The 23,373-nt window shown below is 39.0% G+C and overlaps 1 pseudogene; it reads left to right on the top strand.

The window, feature by feature from the left end:
- The first annotated feature begins 7,749 nt into the window (after positions 1-7,749).
- Positions 7,750-8,313, top strand: LOC100430730 (AP-1 complex subunit sigma-2 pseudogene; annotated as a pseudogene).
- Positions 8,314-23,373: the final 15,060 nt, after the last annotated feature.

Raw genomic sequence — 23,373 nt, 5'->3', positions numbered from 1 at the left:
GGACAAATCACATGCCTCGTAAGACTGCTGCTTCTCCCAGGTAAGCTGACAACACAACTTTTAATGAGCATAATCAGAAATGAGATGCCGATCCTACCTTCAGAAAGGCAGATCACCGTGAGAAGACGATTATTATCCAGCCATTTTCCTAAGGAACTGACAAGGAGGCCACGTGCACCAGCAGAGACCTTGAAGAGAGGCTGCTAATTGCCGCCCACTATTCACCCAAGGACGTATGACTAACAGACTCAAATGACAATCAACGAGACAGTTCGACAGGAGGAAGTTTCCAAAGACAGCTTGCCCACCAACTAAGACTGACGGGAGAATAAAGACATTCACTCTGAGCAGAAGCAAAACAAGCATATTCAGATTACTTAAAGGAATTTTTTTTTAATGTAAAGTTTGGAGGTTAAAAATACTTTGCATCTTAGTTGAATATGGTAGCACCAGCATTTGCCTATGTCTGGAAATTGAAGCCTTGAATTAAAGAAAAATGTTTTTAATTAGGATTCTATAAAATGAACACACAAACTGAATGATACATTAAATAGTTCCAAGTTCATTTTATAAAATATTAAGATACTTTTTGTTTTTGAGATAGTCTCACTCTGTCACCCAGGCTGGAGTGCAGTGGCACAATCTCTGCTCGTTGCAACCTCCGCCTCTGGGGTTCAAGTGATCTTGTGCCTCAGCCTCCTGAGTAGCTGGGATTACAGGCGCACACCACCACACTCAGCTAATTCTTGTATTTTTAGTAGAGATGGGGTTTCGCCATGTCGCCCAGTTGCCCAGGCAGGTCTCAAACTCCTGGCATCAAGTGATCTGCCTGCCTTGGCCTCCCAAAGTGCTGGGATTACAGGCATGAGCCACTGTGCCTGGCCTAATATTAAGATTGTTTTATTGACTCTTGACTACTTCCCTTTTCTACCCCCACCATGCATATGCACTTGCCTAAATTTGTTGTAATTATTCCTGTATGTCTAGCAGTTTCTAGAAGATCCTTTCAAAACTTTAACTCACTGGGTGACCTTGATCAAGGTCACTTGCTTCCTTAACTGTAATGGCAATAATTGGAAGAGACTACCTGGAGGTTGCATCTATATTAATCATTCAGTGATCCCTAGTGAGGAAGGGTTTGGTGTGTGTTGGCTCCTGCTCCTCCTTCTAGGACCTTAAGACCATAGAAGAGGCAGGAGGAGCTGAAAAACAAACCGTGTTGAGAGAGAAAGACATCGGGCCGTTGCTCACCATACTCCGCATTCAAGTAATGGACAGCAAAGTGTCTGACCCTGCAGTGCCCTCTTTCACCACTACCACCAGAAGTGCAACCCCACCGGAATCAGGCTTATCTTACCTTTCTACAAAAGCTGTGATCAAGGATTTTTAATATTGCACTTTAGACTTGGAATCCAGGCCACAAAGAAGTAAAGTAGCTTTAAAGTGCTCCATTAGGATAGATTCAAATGTGATCTTGGCAAGCATGGTTAAGAAGACGAAAAGGTTTTCTCATCTTGATAAAACTTAACCGTAAAATGTGGAAGCTAAAGCCATAATCAATTTCAGACAGGTGGCAAATCATATTCTTTAAGGGGATTTTTAAAAAATAACAAGTTTATCATTTAAATTCACGAGCAATATATGTTCATTGAAAAAGTATTAGGAAACACAGAGAATAAAAATTAAAACAAATAGCAAGGTTGCTAAGAGCTGTTTTGGATTATAAAACACTTGGGCTGGAAAAATCAGCATCAATGCCTATTGCTGCATGCTCTTGATCAAGTCACTTCGTATTTCTAAATATCACTTTCCTTACCTGTAAAGAGACTATAAAATCTATATTACAGAATTGTTGTGAGAACTCAATTTAATAACATAGTTAACGTAATTACACAATTACTGAAAAATAGCCAGTGCTCCATAGAAGGTCATTGTTTCTGTTATCATATTTTATTATTAGTCACTGTAATCTCACTGATAACTTTGGCTCAACCATGTTTGGCAAGATCGTTATGAAGTTATTTCAAAGCCCTTAGGGTTCTAGTATCTATAAAGCTTTTGTACCCATGGGTTATTTTCCATTATTCTAACCATTGAGATAACAAGTGAGATTGATTGTTTCCAGTCCCTTGGAAGACAGAATTAAATGCTGCACTATTTGGAAGGAGTAAGCACTATCTCAGGGGACAATTTACTGGTCCTGCCAGCTGGTACATTGATATCATGGCTGGATACCTAATCCATCTGACAGGATATAAGAATGTCTATTATATCATAATCTTGCTTGTTTTAAAACTGCTTTCATATACAACATCTCATTTGATCTAATAAAACCCCTTTTTCCAAACTCTTCCAAAATTTCTATACTATGTGCCGAAAAAGCTTCTAGCCCTGCAGGATGGTCAAGTGTCTTGATGGCCTAATGTTAATTTTATTTTCCCTTCACACTCCCTAGTTTCCTGATGGATTTATCTTATTTTGGGTTATCCAAACGTTGTAGGCTTTCCCATATTCCTTACTTTGCTGATATTCTTTCCATTTCTTAGAATACATTTTCTCAACCCTCCACCTTGCTGACAAAGCCAGTCCAGGTTCAACTCCAATGCTTCTTCTCTTTTATAATATTTTGCCTGCCTTCCATACTCAATTCACTAACCAGTCTGATCTCTTAGGGTCTTTATTATGTCCTACTTCTTTTATAGTATTTTTTTCTTTATCTCAGTTCTTTTATAAACTATAGGGTCCTTGTGGGCAGGAACTCTCTTTGAGAATGTCTGTATCTCTCAAAGAGTATTGCTTAGAGAAGGAAAACTGGTTTTGTTCCCCCCCCCCCGCCGCCCGAGACGGAGTATTGCTCTGTTGCCAGCCTGGAGTGCAGTGGCATGATCTGGGCTCACTGCAACCTCCGCCTCCCGGGTTCAAGCTATTCTCCTGCCTCAGCCTCCTAAGTAGCTGGGATTAAAGGTGCATGCCAACATGCGCAGCTAATTTTTTGTATTTTAGTAGAGATGGGTTTTCACCATGTTGTCCAGGATGGTCTCAATCTCCTGACCCTGTGATCCGCCTGCCTCGTCCTCTCAAAGTGCTGGGATTACAGACGTGAGCCACCATGCCCGGCAGAAGGAAAACTCTTAAACATGCTTACCAAATTAATTTTATTTGATACTTGTGGCAAATTTGTTACTTGATCAGGAAGGCATTACTAACCTTTAGCAGATGAAGAAACTAAGGCTTGAAGCGGGTGAAAGAAATGTGTCCTAAACTCCATTATCTGATAAGGCAGACCAAACATGATGCTTAGATTCCTATTCTAGAAGTCTTTCTACTCCACACCACCACCCCTATTATAGCTCTGTACTCTAATGGAACAGATGGAGGTACCAAATAAGTGTAAGTACTTATCCCTAAGCTATCTAGTAATTACTTGAGAACAAAGGACTATGACATACAAAGTAGTGCTTGGGAAGGGGCTGGTCTCATCCTAGCCCAGCAAATCACAACTAAGAATTAAAACAGAATTGGACAAAGTCAATGTCACTTCAGTATGTCTACATGCCACAGAATTGTCCTTTATAGCAATTTTAAATACTATTTATTTAGGTCTTTATTTATTTTTGCCGTATCTCCTCAAACAGAAAGCCACTTGAGGGCAAGGGCTACATTTTATACCTATTTACATCCAAAAATTTGAAATAGGTAGACCTCATGTATCTTGCGCATCTCCTTTGTGTAGTTATGTATATTTATAGGGAACAACAATATTTTACAAGAAAGTAACTTCGATGAAAGCAAATTTAGGGTAGCATATTGGGACAGGGGGTAAAAATCTGATTGGCTATAAGAAGATAGGGACAATGCATTGAAATAATTAGCAAAAAATGCTAAACCTGCCTCACAAGTGGAAGAATGCATTTTAATGTCCTAATGAAAATCTTGTTCTCTCACTTATTTGGTATAAATGAGTTCTGTCTAGAAAATAAGGAAAATAAAATAAAATATGATACCCCCGTCCTCTCCCCAGGATTCCTCACCACTTCCTCATTTCATAAATACCTGACCAGTGGAATTGTACAGTGCTCTGTGCTTAGAAGAGCCTAGTGTTTGGTTTAATGCTGAATTCTTAATTTTTGAACAAAGGACTCACATTTTCATTTGGTGCTGGGTCATGAAAATGATGTAGCCAGTTTCGCTTACCACCCTTCAAGCCTGTAGATGTCTTGCAATCAAGTTTCTTCCAAACCAACAGGGGTGTGGGGAGTGTCTTGCTCTCTCTCTCAGCCCAACTACAGGAAACACTTTTCTGAAGAGATTTTAAGAGAAAAGGACTGTGAAATCATACAGAGGTCAACAGTCTCCCTAGAAGTTGATGTCTGGAAAGTCCAGAAAGAATTATATGAGTACGACTACTGGAAACTGCAAATCCAGACTTCCTGTAGCATTCTAAAAGGCATTCATGAGAGTACAGTAAAAGATTAGCACTTTAGCATTGTAGGAATCTTCTCATGATAGTCTCATTGACCAGACTCTTATTAGAGTGATGTGTCTGGCTTTAGCTCTTTATCTTGAAAACTGAGATATCTTAAAAGAAAGGGACAGAAATTAAAAGAGTAGGAAATGGAATCCATTTAAAATGTTAAAGACCTCGGATTAAATTGTCAAGATAAGTCTAAAGTTCATAGCTTCCATCGAGTGTATAAAGAACTAGCATTTGAGCAATTATTTTTCTAACATTGCAAAGGAGATTCTTCTTGAGTGGGATGGGCCTAATATTGTGGGAACTTTGAGTGCACTGTATGGCAAGAAGAAAGTCTGTCTTAAACACAGGAGAGGCAAAGCCATCAGAAAGAAAGCCCAATATGAGTTCATTAATTGAAAAGGTATGATGGACAGTATGCCATGATTGAGAAATAGATACAGGTCAAGCTGCCCATTTAGAATATACATTTAAAAATATTATTATTGGCTGGGCGCCGTGGCTCATGCCTGTAATCCCAGCACTTTGGGAGACCGAGGTGGGCGGATCACAAGGTCAGGAGATCGAGACCATCCTGGCTAACACGGTGAAACTCCGTCTCTACTAAAAATACAAAAAAAATTAGCTGGGCATGGTGGCGGGCGCCTGTAGTCCCAGCTACTTGGCAGGCTGAGGCAGGAGAATGGTGTGAACCCGGGAGGCAGAGCTTGCAGTGAGCCGAGACGGCGCCACTGCACTCCAGCCTGGGTGAAACAGCGAGACTCTGTCCCAAAAAAAAAAAAAAAAAAAAAAAAAATATATATATATATATATATATATATATATATATGTATGTATAAAAAATAATTGGTTGTTGAGAAGAAAACCAATAGGATCAGTGAGGTTAATCAAGGGAGAAGAGAATGACTAACATGAGAAGAAGGAAGGCAAAGAGAAGCAAAGGGAATTAGTTACTAACATTCAATTGATTACCTGAAAATATACTGAAATCTCCTGAGATAGGAATGGAATGTTAACAAAACTGAAAATTCTGAAAGCCTTTCTTTTTCTCCTATGTATGCCTCTCTGCTTCACAACCACCCTTCATTTTCCTGTGCACCTTTGTCCAAAGACTCCCTCCACATTCTATCATGAAAGTTAGTGGGTGAGGCTGGTGGTAGCAATTTGTGGTTTCATAGGCAAATCCAAGGTAACAAAGACACATCTTCTTTTGAGATACACCTCCAAGGACAACAGACAGACTTAATTACTTTTTTGGTATCTACTTGGGTAAACTGAAGAGACTTAGATAACCATCTTAGAAATATATATATATTTTTTCCCTAGAAAATTTAAGTATTTTCATTTGGAAGAGGGAGGGAGATGAGACAGGGAGTGAGGAAGGGCAAAAAGGAGGGAAAGATGGAGGTAAGGAAAAAAGGAAAGAGAGAGACAGAGAAGGAATGGGTCAGAGGGGAAAGAGAGGGAGGAGGGGGAGAGAGGAAAAAAAAAACAGAAAAAAAGAGAGAGATTCCATAATACATTAAAAAGTTAATTCTACAAGTCAATTTATAACTAGATAAGCATTGTTTTTAAGAGGAAATGAACAGCCATTATCAATTTGTGTCTCTTTGATTTCCTTCTCTGAACTATATTAACTTCCCTCCTCCATCACAAAAAAGCAGTAATTTAGCATGCCAATAAGCATACAGAATAAAAACATTCTTTTGAACATTATGCTTATTGATTATCTGGTGATAAATAAGATACAAAGGGAAAGGCCTATGACAGAAATAAGAGATGTGAAATGGATAATGATGAAATGAATGCCTAAAACTGAAAGAATGCTTAAAATGGAAAAGGTAAGATGCAGAGTGAATCAAAAAATAAGACAGGAAATAGCATAATAATGTAATTATGAAAGGAAATAAAGAGGATTAATTGGGATGAGGTACTAGAGAATAAATAAGAGAATTATTCTTATGCTTATATTATATGCTTAGCGAAGATAGCTTTCTTTGCTGGATGTATAAATATAAAACAAGTTTTAAAAGCAAAGGAAACCTCATGAATCTTGAAATCAGATCAATAATTTACTAAATTTGATTTGATACAACAACTGAATAAGTCATGCCAATTCTTGGCTGTGTTCCAAGCTTAGTAGGAGTAAAAAACTGGTAATGCAGTTCTCAACTCTCAACAGGCAGTTTCCATCTTTTTGACATCATTTGAATCCAAGCTAAAAGTAGAAATGGCACAAATAGTTGAAAGTCAAAGTACACAGCTTTATTCTCTGCTGCTGTAATATAGTTTGGAAATGTATCCATGAAGGCACTAAAGCCGAATAATAAGCTCATATTGAAAACACAGATTTTTAAAAATACAACCGTCAACTGTTTATCTATATGAAGTGGTTTTCACAGGCTTTTCCCCTGAAAAATGTCACTGTACTTGTTAAACAAGTATTTAAAGAGATTTACTATGAATTATTCCATGAAATTTCCTGTGTTTCAGACAGGTTCCTTTCTTTGGTGGGGGTTGGGGGGGTGCAGTATACAAACCTACCTTGACTGATTATATTAACCACAAACTATAACAACAAAACAAAACTTTTGATGTTTGCAGATTTGGGATGGTCGCTGAGCTAACAAGTATTTCTCTAGTAGCCATGTGCAGGCAACCCCTCCCTTCTTTCTGAGAACTGTATTCCCTTCCTGCCAGATTTAGACACATGTCCCAGATGGGAACTGTCCTTTCCTCATGATTGCATTTCCCCAGTGATGAGGTAGCAACCTGACTCTACCTAGTTCGATGAGGTTAATCCTAGGACTCTCCAATAATCACATCTCCACACACCATCCCTGATATTCACTGACCTTCAGTGACTGTTTTAGATAAGAGTCTAAGAGACAAGTTAGCCAATTAAATGTCCTTCCCAGGTTTTTAACCCTTTGTTAGAGGAAGATAATCTCTCTTCTCCGGTCTAAATACCATGATGTTGTGAACCTGGAGATGCTAGAAGCTGCGTTTATACTATTGCGGAAATGTTATTCAGAGATAATGAAGCAAATGTGAAAGAGAAAGAATGCTCAAAAAGTTACATGTGGGATTACCATATGATCCAGCAATTCTACTCTTAGGCATATACCCAAAACAATGGAAAGCAGGGACTCAGACAGATACTTGTACACCAAGGTTCATAGCAGTACTATTCACAATAACCAAAAGGTAGAAACAATCCAAATGTCCTTCAACAGATGAATGTATAAAGAAAATGTGGGTCAACCAGGTTCCCTCCCCACAGCAACATGGCCGCTTCTCTTCCTCAGCATGGTGACTGGCTTCCCCTCAGGACCTGTTGCCACAGGCGGACCTCCTGCGCACTGACAACCTGAGACCATCATGCAGTTTATGCTGCTTTTTATTAAAAGTTGTCAGGGAAAGCCTCAACTGCAAAAATGGTATATCCAGCTATTGGACAAAGAGAAGGAAAATATTACAAGAGAACTTGTTCACTTTAGCACAGAAACCTAAAATGTGAAGATATCTGAAGATTGTTTACAAAAGATATGCCAGTTTGTATATTTGCTGTGCTACGGCGAATCAGGGCAATGAACTAAGTACCCTGGAAACGATTCATCATGACATGGAATTATTTGACAAGTATTTTGGCAGTGTATGTGAACTTAATATCATCTTTAATTTTGAAGAGGTTTATTTTATTTTGGATGAGTTCTTTTGGGAGGGGAAGTTAGGAAACCTCCAAGAAAAATGTCCTTAAGGCAATTCCACAGGCTTATCTACCACAGGAGGAAGCTTAAACCCCACACAGAGTTCTCAAAGAAACTGGACTGACATAACTCTCCTCCTTGTTGATGACTTCCTGTGGCATTTCACACACTGTAGATGGCCCCTGTCTTCATGTCCATGTTAGCTAATGGTGTAAGATGATGTCTTGTCAGCATTACTGTTTTTCTAAGCTACTTCATTCAAGCCTATACGATTTTCTTTTTTTTCTTTCTTTTTTTTTTTTTTGGAGACAAGAGTCTCACTCTGCTGCCTAGGCTGGAGTGCAGTGGAGTGATCTCGGCTTACTGCAAACTCGCCTCCCGGGTTCACACCATTCTGCTGCCTCGGCCTCCCGAGTAGCTGGGACTTCAGGTGCCTGCCACCACGCCCAGCTAATTTTTTGTATTTTTAGTAGAGATGGGGTTTCACCGTGTTAGCCGGGATGGTCTTGATCTCCTGACCTCGTGATCTGCCCACCTTGGCCTCCCAAAGTGCTGGGATTACAGGCTTAAGCCATTGCGCCCAGCCATATACAATTTTTTAAGAAGGAACTTTGGTTAATCAAGTGATAAGTTAAAGGACTTAAATGTGAATGGGGCAGAAAAAGAAGACTTTTCTGGATATTTTAAAGTTTATAGGTCAGTTTCTCTTAATCTGATTATATACACATATGAAAATGACATATCTGTATATATGTAAAATGAAACAATTGGGCAATATACATTTATTAATTACTATATTTGACAAAGAAATTCTTAAATTATAATGTGAAACCTCATTTTATAAAACCAAAGACTAGTGAACATTTCAGTATACATAAGAGTAAAGGGAATTGACATGTCACATATTGAATGAATGGAAACTTAGTCTTGTTGAAACTTTAGAAAGCAGATTCATGCCAAAGACTCCTATTGGAAACTACATACCTTAAAAAAGGGGTGGGGGGAGAATACAGATTATTTTAAATGACTAAATTGGAATAATACTATTTACACTAAAAATTATTTCTTAAGCATTCTGAACCTGGAATGAGAAACAGGATTGTTTCATAATAGCAAGCATGTAATTCTTAAGGTAAAGGCACATTTGACTCCTGAGATGAATTTTTGTGGACACAATCACTTAGTTGGATGGTTTTTGATGCCCCAAAATAAAGTGGAAATATTAATTTGCCAGGGATTCTTCATAACAGTATCTTACAGTAAACATGTTGCTCTCTTCACAAAGTGTTGTGTATAAAGACATTGCATGAAGTATGAATGTTCCTTCTGCAGTGCTTGTGAAAACCAAATTTATTTTGCTTCCCTATGCCTTCCCTCCATGGAGAAGTGCTACAAACTTTACAGTGTCTTCTTTTCTTTCCATGGCATTGCCTAATTAACAGAAGTCTTACAAAAATTTAAAAAGAGTCCGGGCACGGTGACTCACACCTGTAATCCCAGCACTTTGGGAGGCCAAGGCAGTCAGATCACCTGAGATCAGGAATTCAACACCAGCCTGGCCAACATGGTGAAACCCCATCTCTACTAAAACTACAAAAAGTAGCCAGGTGTGGTGGCAGATGCCTGTAATCCTGGCACTCGGGAGGCTGACTCAGGAGAATTGCTTGAACCCGGGAGGCAGAGGTTGCAGTGAGCCAAGATTGTGCCACTGCACTCCAGCCTGGGGCACAAGAGCCAGACTTCATCTCAAAGAAAAAAAAATTAAAATTAACTTTTCTTTCTTTTTTTTTTTTGGAGATGGAGTTTTGTTCTTGTTGCCCAGGCTGGAGTGCAGTGGCACGATCTCAGCTCACTGCAACCTCCTTGTCTCAGTTTCAAGCAATTATCCTGCCTCAATCCCAAGTAGCTAGGATTACTGGGATTACAGGAGCCCACCACTACACCTGGCTATTTTTTTTTTGTATGTTTAGTAAAGATGGGGTTTCACCATGTTGGCCAGGCTGGTCTCAAACTCCTGACCTCACCTTTCATATAAAAAAGTGAGATTTGAATGAGGTAAAGGGGCATTAGTTGGTCTTAAATTTTTTAAAGCTCTATAATTGTCCAGCATCACTTTTCTAAGTACTTGTAAGTATGTAAACATGTCTTCATGGTTTATACTTTCACTTGTATATTCTGGGATGGATTAAGCCTTGTGACTATGACCAATATTCAGGCCATGTGAGCACTGTCTCATTGCATTGCCAATTAGTTGTAATAAACATTGAATGTACATACACACACACACAAAATGTGGAACATACCTACAATGGAACAGCATTCATCCATAAAAAGTAAAACTTTGATACATACTGTTGCAGGAATCAGGAGGGCCAGAGAGACCACTGGATGAAATAGGAGGATTTGTTGAGTGCACTCAGAGCCAGTGGATTAACATCCGAAGGCTGGGCCCAGAGCAAAGACAGCACTTGACTTTTATACACACTTCTAAAAGGAGGTGGGCTAGCTTGAAACAAGCTTATGGTGGCACAAAAGCAAGGATACAGAAGCAGAACAAAAGCAGTTAATCATACTATGACAGGTTCATAACTCAGGCTTACATATAACTCTTGCTATATGGCCCAGATGGCTGTTATCCAGGCTTGCTCTTGTGCCTTGCATGGGTTTATCTCATAACCTTCACTATGGTACCCAGGTGGCTGCAATCCAGGCCTGCTTAGGCATCTCATGATCTTCACTGTGCTGCTTAGATGAAAAACAGAATCATAAGAGAAACGAAAATTTGTTTCTCTTCTCCCTATGTTGAAGGATTGCTGAGAGAGTCTCTAGAGCACTTTCCTTTGAGCCCTAGCTTCTTAGAGAGTGTCATCAAAATTTTTCCTTGATCTGGGCTGTGCCTGTTACTGCCTTTTGGAGTGAGTCAGCCTAACAAAGGAGAACTTATTTTTCTCATTTTAATTTTATTTTCTTCTTTCTCTAATTTCTGCCTCAATACTACAACATAAATGAAGCTTGAAAACACTATACTAGGTATAATAAGCCAGACACAAAAGAACAAGTATTTTATGATTTCATTTATATGATGTACCTCGAATACACAATTTATAGAGACAGAAAGTAGAATAGTGGTTACCAGGGGCTGGAAGCAGGGAGGAATACAGAATTATTGTTAACGAGTACAGGGTTTCTGTTTAGGATGATAAAAAAGGTCTGTAAATGCTTAGTTGTGAAGATTGCATAATATTGTGAACATAATACCACTGAATTGTATACTTAAAAATGGTTAAAATGGTACATTTTCTTATGTAAATTTTAACACACTCTCACCACACACACACACACACACACACACACACACACACACACACAGAGACAGAGGAAGAGAGAGAGAATGAATCAATGAAAGGCTGAAAAACAAAAATCTGACAGAGTCTAATCCCAGTTCAGTTGTCTTTAGCTCAGTTCCTTCTCTGCCTTTTCTGTGGTTCAGAATTTGCCAGATGTTTTCTACTTAGGCTAATTTATGTTAGATTTCTATCACTTGACATCTACAATTCTAAGGCTGCCCTAAAGAAAATCTTCACCTGGCCGAATGTGGTGGCTCACACCCATAATCCCAGCATTTTGGGAGACTGAGGTGGGTGGATCACCTGAGGTCAGGAGTTCAAGACCAGTCTGGCCAACATGGTGAAACCTCGTCTTTAAAAATATATAAAAGTTAGCCAGGCATGATGGCAGGTGCTTATAATCCCAGCTACTCGGGAGGCTGAGACGGGAGAATCACGTGAACCCAGGAGGAAGAGGTTGCAGTGAGTCGAGATAGTGCCATTGTACTCCAGCCTGGATGACAGAGCGAGACTCTGTCTCAAAAAAAAAAAAAAAAAAAAAAAGAAAGAAAATCTTCACCTAAATTATATAGACCCAAGCCCAAAGACAAACCTGTGTGTGCGTGTGTGTGTCTGCGTGTGTTTCAGACTGAGGGTTTTCTCTTTTCAGAACTCATTTCTGTACTTGCAGATTAATTTGAAGGCAGAGATAATGCCACTTTCATTAATATATTGCCCTAAGCCCTAGTACAATGCTCTCATGATCCACACAAAGTGAGTCCTCAGTACAGTATTAGGACTAATTGGTTATAAATTCCTAACCCCACATACTTACATGAGTTTCTAGATAAATTTCTTTTAATAATGAGGTTCTATATCTCCCAGCATTTGCCTTGATTTTGGTAAAAATACTTACTTAAAATAGTGTTCCATATTTTTGGCCTCAAATCTTCCAAGGCCCATCTTTGGTCTTTTTACTATTCTCAGAATTATTAATATGGATTCAATCTAATTTAAACCCACTAAATCACTGAATAAAAGGCCAACATTTTCTTCACCCATCACTCCCATCTATTGTGCCACATCCTTCAAAGGGTTCTAAATATTAGCAGAAGCTGGAATCACTCATAATTTTAGTTGTATTGTTATGTCCTTAAAATTAGCACTTTCATCTCTCATGTAAGAGTGTACAATTTAAGGTACTTAATATAGGTGAGGACTTGACAGGAAAAAAACGTTACTCAAAAACATGTTACTTTTCCTGCCCTGAGATGAAGACCATCAGTTTTCAAACCTGCCAACCTTTCAAGTTGTTCAACATTTAAAAGCTAAGTAAAGGCTTTAAAATTATATCTAATAGATGCCCTGGAATTCTATTTTTTAACAATCTTGTAGTGTTTATTTGGTTGATGCACATGTTTGCATAGCTTCTCCAGTTTCACAAATTAACCAAGATGGTTTATTAGGGACTCTGCTGCAAGTGGTACTGCTTTGGAAACAGATTAGATTTCAGTGTTTACAGAGTGCTCACTCTGAACACATCTGTCAAGTCTCTTGAGGGCAGCTGTTTTTGTTGTACCAATCCCTAATATGATTACATAGAAAAGAAAAAGACTTGGACACCAAACCAGAATTACATCAAAGTTCTCACTCACAGTAGGAAAACCATCACAAAACACTAGTTTTCTAGGAAAAAAAATAATCAATACATTGCACTGTTGTCCAAGCAAGATGGTATTGGTATATTGCCTAAGTCCATGTAAATTTTTAAAATTCTTTCAAAATTTTAAGTATGAACAATATCAAGCGTATGCAAAACTAAAGGGAATAGAATAATGAATTCCTTTATATTCCTTAGCTAACAATTATCGACATTTTTTTCTGGTATTCTCTATTGAAGGCTTTTGAAGGGGATTATCTTAAGATTGAAATATTGCTACTACCTTTAACCCAAATGAGTGTATTTGTTCTTTCGATTAAAACTAAATTTTTAGTTTCTGTCAAAATTGATTAGACTCTAATGTACAGCTATGAAACACCTAATACACAAAACATACCAAAATACCCATCATTCTTCTGATAAAGATCTATATAATTTCTCTAACTCAATATACATCATCAATAATCTTTTCTTTTTCTTTTTCTTTTTTTTTTTTTTTTTTTTTTTGGAGACGGAGTGTTTCTCTGTCACCCAGGCTGCAGTGCAGTGGTGCGATCTCGGCTCACTGCTAGTTCCGCCTCCCAGGTTCACGCCATTCTCCTGCCTCAGCCTCCTGAGTAGCTGGGACTGCAGGCGCCCGCTACCACGCCCGGCTAATTTTTTGTATTTTTAGTAGAGATGGGGTTTCACCGTGTTAGCCAGGATGGTCTCGATCTCCTGACCTTGTGATCTGCCCACCTCGGCCTCCCAGAGTGCTGGGATTACAGGCGTGAGCCACTGCGCCCGGCCAATAATGTTTTCTTAAATAATATATTTTTCTAATTCTAAACCATGCTTCTAAAATTAGGCTTGGTTCACTTGGATCAGGCGACTTTTAAAAAAATATTATTTCATATTTTGATTTGAAGTAATTGGCTCCCTTCCACCTAAGAAACTAGTAAACTGTGATAGCTCTTTTCAGTTTTATCACAACACAGATGAAGTGGGCTCAGACAAAACATAAAACTGAAAAACTGGACCTTGTCTATCAGGTCAGTGGGTCCACGTCGATTGATTTAAAAGTGGCTGTTTCAATTTACAGATTTAATGCTATTCCTATGAAAAAACCAATGACATTTTTCACAGAATTAGAAAACACTATTCTAAAATTCATATGGAACCCAAAAAGGCATAGCCAAGGCAATCTGAAGCAAAATGAACAAAGCTGGCAGGCATCATGCTGTCAAACTTCACACTATACTACAGTGCTACAGTAACTAAAATATCATGGTACTGGTACAAAAACAGACACATGGACCAATGGAACAGAACAGAGAGCCCAGAAATAATGCCAGACACCTACAACCATCTGATCTTCGACAAATCTGACAAAAACAAGTAATGGGGAAAGGACTCCCTATTCAATAAATGGTGCTGGGATAACTGGCCAGTCATACACAGAAGACTGAAACAGGACCCCTTCCTTACACCATATACAAAAATCAACTCAAGATGGATTCAAGACATAAATGTAAAACACAAAACTATAGGTCGGGTGCGATGGCTCATGCCTATAATCCCAGCACTTTGGGAGGCCAAGGCAGGTGGATCACAAGGTCCGGAGATCAAGACCATCCTGGCTAACACAGTGAAACCCTGTCTCTACTAAAAACACAGAAAATTAGCTGGGTGTGGTGGCAAGGGCCTGTAATTCTAGCTACTCGGGAGGCTGAGGCAGGAGAATTGCTTGAACCCGGGAGGCAGAGTTTGCAGTCAGCCAAGATTGCACCACTGTACTCCAGCCTGGGTGACAGAGCAAGACTGTCTCAAAAACAACAACAACAAAAAGCAAAACAACAACAACAAAACCACAAAATTATAAAAACTCCTAAAGAAAACCTAGGAACTAGCATTCTGGATATAGGCCTCAGCAAAGATTTTATGATGAAGACTCCAAAAGCAATTGCAACAAAACCAAAAATTGACAAGTGGGACCTAATTAAACTAAAGACCTTCTGCACAGCAAAAGAAACTATCAACAGAGGGAACAGACAACCTACAGAATGGGAGAAAATATTTGTAAACTATGAATTCAACAAAAGTCTAACATCCAGAAACTATAACAAAATCAAACAAATTAACAAGCAAAAAACAAACAACCCCATTTAAAAATGGGCAAAGGACATGAAAAGACATTTCTCAAACAAAGACATACATTTGGTCAAGAAGCATATAAGAAAAAGCTCGACATCATTAATCATGAGAGAAATGCAAATCACAGTAACAATGAGATGCCATCTCACATCAATCAGAATAGCTATTATTAAAATGTCAAAAAATTACAGATGCTGGCAAGGTTGTAGAGGAAGGGAATGCTTATAGATTGCTGTGGGAATATAAATTAGTTCAACCACTGTGGAAAGCAGTTTGAAGACTTCTCCAAGAAGTTAAAACATAACTACCATTCAACCCAGCATCCCATTACTGGGTATATATCCAAGGGAATAGAAATTGCTCTTCCATAAAAACACATGCCTGGGTATGTTCATTGCAGCACTATTCACAATACTGAACACATGGAATCAACCTAGATGCCCCATCAACAGTGGGCTGGATAATGAAACCGTGTCACATATATACCATGGAATACTATGCAGCCATAAAAAAGAATGAGATCATGTTCTTTGCAGCAACATAAATACAGCTGGAGGTCATTATCCTAAGCAAATTAACACAGGAACAGAAAACCAAATACCACATGTATAAATGGGAACTAAACCTTGGGTACACATGGACACAAAAAAAGGAACAATAAATACCAGGGCCTGCTTGAGGGTGTAGGGTGGGAGGATGGAGAGAATCAGAAAAGCACTGGATACTATGCTCATTACCTGGGTGATGAAATAATCTGTACATCAAATTATTACATCAGAATAAGGCTTTCAACATTCATCTACGTAGTAGCATGTTTCAGTACTTTTTTTTCATTGTCAAATAACATATTGTGTATAAGTATACCACATTTTTTATTTAGCTACTTACCAACTGATGGACATTTAGTTGTTTCCTTTTTTGCTTACTATAAATAATGCTGTAATGAATATTCATGCATTGGTTTTTATGCTTCTAATTTTGGGGGGATAGATACCCAAGTATGGAATTGCTAGGTCATATGATAACTCTATGTTTAAGATTCTGAACCAGCCTGGGCAACACAGCGAGACTCCATCTCTGCAAAAAACTGAAAAATCAGCCAGGCATGCTGGCATGTGCTTCTGGTCACAGCTACCCAGGAGACTGAAGAAGGAGGATTGGTTGAGCCCAGGAGTTCCAGGTTGCAGTGAGCTATGATTGCACCACTGCACTCCAGCCTGGGTGACAGGGTTAGACCTTGTATCAAAAAAAAAAAAAAAAAAGAAGAAGAAAAAAAAAGATTTTGAGGAACTGACAAATTGTTTTCGAAGACAGCTACACTATTTCCATCCCCAACAGCAGTAAATAGAGATTCTAATTTCTACACATCATAAAAAAGTGGCTGCTTAACAACACAAATGTCCATGGACAGATGAATAGATAAAATGTGGATTATACATACAATGGGATATTATTTGGCCTTAAAGAGACAGAAGCTCTGATACATGCTACAATGTGGAAGAACCAGGAAAACATGATATTAAGTGGAACAAGTCAGACACTAGAGAAAAAATAGTTTATAAGTCCACTTATATAAGGAACCTAGAGAAGGGAAACTTACAGAAATAGAAAGTAGAGTACAGGTTACCAGGGGCTGAGGGGAGTGGGGACAGGGGAGTTATTGTTTAATAGAAATAGAGTTTTTGTTTGGGATGATAAAGTTTTGGAGATGGATGGTGGTAAGGTTGTACAACAACATAAATATATTTAATGTCACTGAACTATACTTAAAAAATGGTAAAAAGGTAAATTTTATGTTGGGTATATTATACAATAAAAAAGTTGATGCTTTAATAACAAACCAAATTTTGACTTTAAAATGTGCAAACTTTAGACTTGGCATTTCTATTCTTAAGAATTTAGCTTAAGGAAATAATCAAGGATGCTAAAGAAAACAAGGGTATTCCCTCAAGTGACAGAATGGTGACATTGAATGTCCAATGACTGAGGATTCATTACGTACATTATAGTTTATATATTTGATCAACTATTATACAGCCATTAAAATTGTAATTTCAAGTAATATAGTAAGACATTCAGCATAGTTAAGGGAAAATGTAGGGGAGAAAAAGAACACATGTAATGAGTTGCCCCTAAATTTATCCCTTATATTTCTCATATGAGATTTTTAAAAAATGATTTCAAGTACATATGTGTACACATGCTATTAAATGCAGGTTCAGTTGCTCACTGCTTGCACAGCCCAATTAACAAGAACAAGGTCTAAAGTGACTTTTTATTCCAAAGCTAGCTTAGGGGAAGAAATACAGGTTTCCTACATTAAGGAGACCACTTTGCTTTTGGAGCAGAAAGTGGGGTGCTTTTAAAGCAGGAGTAGAAGTGAGCAGGTCGGGGTTCTGTACAGTTGCTTCAGTGCCCTATCTACTGGGCAATTTAGGTGGCATCTTCTTGGACAGAAATAGGTTGTAAAGGTGGCCAAAAGCTCTAGTGGGCATACCTTGGGTTGGAAATCAACTGTTACCTGTCAGGACAACCTCCTGGTGGGTTAAAGTTCCACTCTGAAGGTTGTTTTTTTTTTTTTTTTTTTTGAGCTGGAGTCTTGCTCTGTCGCCCAGGCTGGAGTGCAGTGGTGCGATCTCCGCTCGCTGCGAGCTCCGCCTCTCGGGTTCACGCCGTTCTCCTGCCTCAGCCTCCCTAGTAACTGGGACTACAGGCGCCCGCCACCATGCCCGGCTAATTTTTTTTATTTTTTTAGTACAGACGGGGTTTCACTGTGTTAGCCAGGATGGTCTCGATCTGCTGACCTCGTGATCCGCCTGCCTTGGACTCCCAAAGTGCTGGGATTACAGGCGTGAGCCACCGCGCCTGGTCCCACTCTGGAGTTTCTAAGCACACAGAGTAGATTAACTTGCTCTGTACAAATTGTCCGGTGAAGAAGAAGTAAAAAGCCATAATTACATTTCGAAAGAGCTAAATAGGAAGTGGGGGAAAGGAGGACGGAGAAAAGAGAGTGGAAAATAAACTGTTTCTTAGAAAATTGGCGGGGGCGGGTTCGGTGGCTCACACCTGTAATCCCAGCACTTTGGGAGGCCGAGGCGGGCGGATCACGAGGTCAGGCGATGGAGACCATCCTGACTAACACCGTGAAATCCCCTTCTCCACTTAAAATACAAAAAAATTAGCTGGGTGCGGTGGCGGGCGCCTGTAGTCCCAGCTATTGGGGAGGCTGAGGCAGGAGAATGGCGGAACCAGGAGGCGGAGCTTGCAGTGAGTCGATATAGCACCAGTGCTCTCCAGCCTGGGTGACAGAGCGAGACTCCGTCTCAAAACAAACAAACAAACAAACAAACAAAATTGGGACAATACATCAAGGCATGATCCATGATCACCTTTGGAATGAGACTGATGGCTATATTCACCTGTCTCCGTTTTTTGGTTTTTGTTTTTTTTGTTTTGTTTTGTTTTTAAATTTTCCACTAAATTTTCTACTATAATTATGTATACTTCAGGAAAGAAGTAAAAATAAGTTTTTAAGCAACTTCTTCTCCATTGTACCTAGTCTCCCATTTTCAAGCCCAAGTGAGCTAATGATCACTGGTCACACCCAGATGATGGACTAACAGATGCCTCCCTTGGAGAAGACCAAGACTCCAGCTCTAGGCTTTATTTAGTGAGCCTCTTCTCTCAGCTCCCTCAGGTCCCCACTCCAACTTTTTTCTGTTGTATTCCTTCATGTTGTGTCTTTGCTTCCTTTACCAAACCGTGAGTTCCTCTTGGGGCAAGGATTAAATCTTAGGAATCTTCCCATTCTTTCTAGGTGCCCAGTGCTGGACTTGGTCCATAGGCAATTAACAAGTGGGTGTCATATCAATGAAATATAGCACATTTGCCTTCCCTCAATAGGTTTGGGCTATAGAGGGCAAGATTTTGTGTGTATGTTTTCTCCTAAAACACTTCTTGCCTCCTGGCCTCTATACTAGCTGCACTGGAAAGAAGGTAAAAAGAATGAGTACCTGAATGTCAAATTAACAAAGCTTTAGTTTTATAAACAAATAAGCGGTGAGCTGGGGAAGAGAAGGATGTGAATATAGATTGTGTATTCGGGACACTGTAGTGCACTTGTCATTGTTTGATGCCTGCTCAAATATTCTTGCTCTTATAATTTAGATTATCAGTGCTTCTCGTTAGGTGAGTTTAATTGATACATCGATGTGTAAAGGATACAAAGTTCTTCTGCAATGTTGTATGTTAAAAAAAATTCAAGCAACAATACATCATTAAATAAACTGGATAACATTTACTGACCCAAATGCACCAGGCACTGTCCTAAGCATTTTAGAGGTATGATCACGTTTCATACAACAATAACCCTAAGAGGCAGGTACTATTGTCTTTGTCTTATAGATGATGAAACAGACACACAAGAGCTGAGGTTCTCAGATCATGAATAGCTAGAAAATAAGAGAGCCAGAACTTAAACCCACACAATCTGTCTTTAGAGGCCATTATGGGAATATTCAAGTGGTAGACATTACAAAGTCAGTAAAGATCCATACCAGCCTGAGAACTGAGATATGGCAGAATGCCCTTAATATCTTTGCTTTATACACTTCCATAATTTTTAACAATGAGAATATAATACTTTTAAAATAAAACTCTTATTAAGTATAAATAGAAGAATTTTGAGGTTTGCATTATGCAAATTACTAAGTAGTTTAACTGTTAACTTGGAATGAACCTACAATTAAGATTTGCTACCGTAAATTTATCAATCAATCATGATATATCCTTTGCACACAGTATGAATGCACTACAGAGTTTAATTTGGAAAACCATGAGTAATTTCAGAGATGATTGCAGGTTGCTACATGTTATAAGCTGTCATCTGCCATTGTTAAAGGGGTAGATTTTTGATTCAACATTTTGAGAGTTCTAGAGCAAAAAGTACTTTTAAAGTGCTCATTAAAATATTGAAGTTGGATAGTACTGGACTGAGAGTATAATTCTATATTCCTTTATAAGAATACTTTAAGGCATTCCTAAAGCCCCCTTAAAGCTCTTATATCCAGTTCTCCGGTATATATCATTTTCTTGGATTTTTAGCTCAGCAGATTCTGTCTGGTAGAAAGTGTTGAATAGTGAAACAAACACCAAACTGATACTAAAGAGACCTGGTTTTGACTCTGAATCCAGATCTATTTTTCAAGTCAATTCATTTTTCTGTACTTAAGATTCTACATCTATAAAATGTCAGGTGGTGGTGTGGTTATTGGGTTACTGGATATTTTTCCCAAGATATCTTCTGGCTCAAAATTATACAATTCTATAAGCATGGTGAGATATTATAGAATGCTACAGAGAAAAGTTGGGTAAAAAGCACGAGACAAAAAGATTATGCAATTACCTTTTTATCAATCAGGATTTACAGTTGCTAACAATGGAATTCACACTGACTAGCTTGAGCCAATTGGGATTTATGAAAGGATATTACGTACCTCAAAGACTCTCCAAAAGATCCTGAAAAGTAGGTGTGGATGCTACTTGGCAAGGAGCAACATAGCCAGAAAGAACATCCAACTCTATACGCTGCAGGTGGTTACAGCAAAAACACCATTCCTCTTGCTGTCTATCACTACGTACTGATCACGCTTGGCACAGGACCTTATACCCCATCACTTCAAACTTTCACACTTGACAAGTGATACATCTCTCTGTGCTCAGTCACCTCCTCATGGGCCGCTCTTCTGCATCCAGACCTCATGCAGGTATATTTCATTACTAGAATATAAGTTTCATACTCACACCTCTCACTACAAGAGATCCTGGGGTAAAGTTTTTGTCTTTAATTTTCCTTTGGGAAGGCAGACTCATAATGTGGGAATGCATCAAAATGCAGAGAAGATATTCAAAAGATATTCGGCAGGACAAGTATCCAGAAACGTTATTCCTGGATAACAAAACTTACATATCCTATAGCAAAATATGGTTTTTGTATTTGTTTTTAAAGCTTATTTTCTTTAAAACCTTACTATCGCACATTGATCAGAGCTCAGCTGTAGAAAATAGAAACCGTTCTGGCTAATTTAAGCAGACTGAGATTTAATTCGGAGATTTAGTGCTTACACAGTCATTGGACGGGTTGGAGGGGCCAGCTCTCAGCTGAGCTTCCAGGAATAACACCACCACCCCAGAAGTGGTTCTCCGATGGACTGCTGCCTCTGTCACTACTAAAGGAAGCTGAGGAATCTGCTAGAACTGCTGGCAACAAGTGCTTCTGTGATCTGTGCTAACAAACTGTCCTAATTTACTGCCCCCTTGACAGACAATAAACTAGGGTCTGGATGCTGAAATTGTTATGACAGCTGCTGGGGAACAATCATATGCCTTCATGATGGTGATTGGCAGCAGCAGGAGAAGCAGCAGCATCAGGAGAAGCAGCAGCAGCAGTTCAACTTCTGTGTTCTGCCATCCAAATCTTATTCAGATGCATCTGCTGGGTAGAAATGAAATCACCTGAAGAACCAGAACTGGCAAAGAGTCTGGGAAGGTTTCCTTGAACATTTTCGTTTGAGGTATTTGATAAAACAAATGACAAAGAGGTAGCAGGGGAGCAGAGTGGGCCAATCTGTAATATCTGCCACATTGTGTTGAGCTCTTAGATGGTTGTTGACATTCATTCTTATCCATGAGCTAATATCCTTCGAAAGAATCTCACAGGAGGTTAGTATACTGCATGGACACTCAGGATTCCAAAACAGGAAGGAAGTTGCTTATGCTTACACAGCTAGGAAATGGAAGAACTAGCATTTGAATCCAACTATAGCAGTCTTTCAGCTCCTCACTATCTAGTTTGGGGCACAACCTGGATAACTCAACACACATACACGTGTGCACACACACACACACCCGTTTATTTGCATGTGTCATATTTTTCTTTTCCTTAGCTTAGTCTTGGGCCCCAGCTTAGATCATGAGACAGGAAACACAACTTTTATTGTGTGTTCATTAGTCGTTTTATTTGCAGATGCTAAAGTTGGCAGTGTTCCTGCTGTAATGGAACATAATGGAACCATAATTGCATAGCAAAATCACAATGAATCTACTCCCATTTCTGGTCAGAAATATGACTGACAGCGTTACTTCTGAAACAGTGAGAGCTTCAGATTGGGGCAGCCCAAGATTAAAGCCCATTTTTCCTGGGAGTAAAGCTTAATAGTAGATATAATTCAAATACTATTTCTTATTAAAAATCTAATTATAATATTTCCTTTTTTTTTTTTTTTTTGAGACGGAGTCTCACTCTGCTGCTAGACTGGGGCGTAGTGGTATGATCTTGGCTCACTGTAACCTCCACCTCCCAGTTTCAAGCGATCCTCCTGCCTCAGCCTCACGGGTAGCTGGGACTACAGGCACGTGCCACCACACTCAGCTGATTTTTGTATTTTTAGTAGAGATGGGGTTTCACCATGTTGGCCAGGGTGGTCTCGATCTCTTGACCTTGTGATCCACCGGCCTTGGCCTCCCAAAGTGCTGGGATTGCAAGTGTGAGCCACTGTGCCTAGCCAAAAACTATACACAGTAAAAGAAATAATCAACAGAATGAACAAACAACCTGCAGAATGGGGAAAATATTTGTAAACTATGCATCCAACACAGGACTGATACGCAGAATTTGCAAGGAACTCAAACAACTCAACAACAAAAATAATAATCTCATTAAAAAGTGAGCCAAAGGCATGGATAGTTTTCAAAAGAAGACATAGAAATGTTCAACAGGCATATGAAAAAGTGCCCAATGTTACTAATCATCCGAGAAATGCAACTTAAAACCACAATGAGATATCATCTTGCTCTGGTTAGAATGGCTATTATCAAAAAGGCAAAAAATAACAAATGCTAGCAAGAATGTGGAGAAAAGGGAATGCTTATCCACTGTTGGTGGGAATGTAAATTTGTACAACCCCTGTGGAAAACTATGGAGATTTCTCAAGAAACTAAAATAGAACGTCTATTTGATCCAGCAATCCCATTACTGGGTACACATCCAGCAAGAAAACAAATCATTGTATC

This window comes from Macaca mulatta, chromosome 3 (assembly GCF_049350105.2).
Source record: "Macaca mulatta isolate MMU2019108-1 chromosome 3, T2T-MMU8v2.0, whole genome shotgun sequence".
In the NCBI taxonomy this organism is placed as follows: Eukaryota; Metazoa; Chordata; class Mammalia; order Primates; family Cercopithecidae; genus Macaca; species Macaca mulatta.
Note: the sequence above shows the minus strand (reverse complement) of the source record. Positions and strands in the feature narration are given on the sequence as shown.